At 35.9% G+C, this 892-nt stretch overlaps 1 protein-coding gene across 1 annotated transcript in view; it reads left to right on the top strand.

Annotated features, from left to right (window-relative positions):
* The window catches only part of LOC106877457 (sodium-dependent phosphate transport protein 2B), a 30202-nt gene that overhangs the window by 19579 nt on the left and 9731 nt on the right, over nucleotides 1-892 (top strand). The window lies entirely within an intron of this gene.

Here is an 892-nt window from a genome sequence, read left to right as displayed (position 1 = left end):
GGGGGGGGGGGGGTATGATTTGTAACTGATCGATTATTTATTATCGATAGGTACTTAATGAATTATCCGAAATACGATCTTGTTTATTATGTACATTATTTACATTATTTACATTTGACGGATATTTGTCCTCATCTTGTTTGTTAACACAACGTTTCGGCTGATAAACCCGTGGGCATATAGCGTAGTGGTTAAGAGCGCGGGCTATTAACCCCAAGATTCCAGTGACCTGAATAATAATAATAATAATAATAATAATAATAATAATAATAATAATAACAATATCGAAAAATACCTTAGAAATGAGAACCCAGGTTTGAAATTTCCCCAAGACACCTGAAGAAGGCTGGAGGCTATATCAGCCGAAATGTTGTGTTAACAACAAACAAGATGAGGACAAATATCCGTCAAATGTAAATAATGTAAATAATGTGTTCAGTTCTTGCTCAACAACCTACACAAATCTTTTGTTTATAATGATGACAGCTTTGTGGTACAACATTAGCTCATTCCCTCCATCAAATCAATGTTGCTTTTTACCTGGACAGGTGCACAAGATGCCAAAATGATCACAGAGCAAGGTGAACTATGAGCTGCCCAGCCCGGGAATTGAACCCACAATCCAGCTGGAAGTAACACTCTAACCACTAGGCCATACAAATATCCGTCAAATGTAAATAATGCAAATAATGTACATAATTACTCATCTCTTAAATATAGAACTGTACCATCTTGTTTGTTGCTTATCTCTATCACACACACACAATGCATGTATGTGTGTGTGTGTGTGTGTGTGAATATGTATGTATATGTGTGTGCATGCATATATATGTGTGTGTGTGTGTGTGTGTGTGTGTGTGTGTGTGTGTATGTATATACATATACATATATA

The sequence above is a fragment of the Octopus bimaculoides genome, chromosome 20 (assembly GCF_001194135.2).
Source record: "Octopus bimaculoides isolate UCB-OBI-ISO-001 chromosome 20, ASM119413v2, whole genome shotgun sequence".
NCBI lineage: Eukaryota > Metazoa > Mollusca > Cephalopoda > Octopoda > Octopodidae > Octopus > Octopus bimaculoides.
The sequence above is the reverse complement of the archived record's forward strand: the minus strand, read 5'-3'. Positions and strand labels throughout refer to the sequence as shown.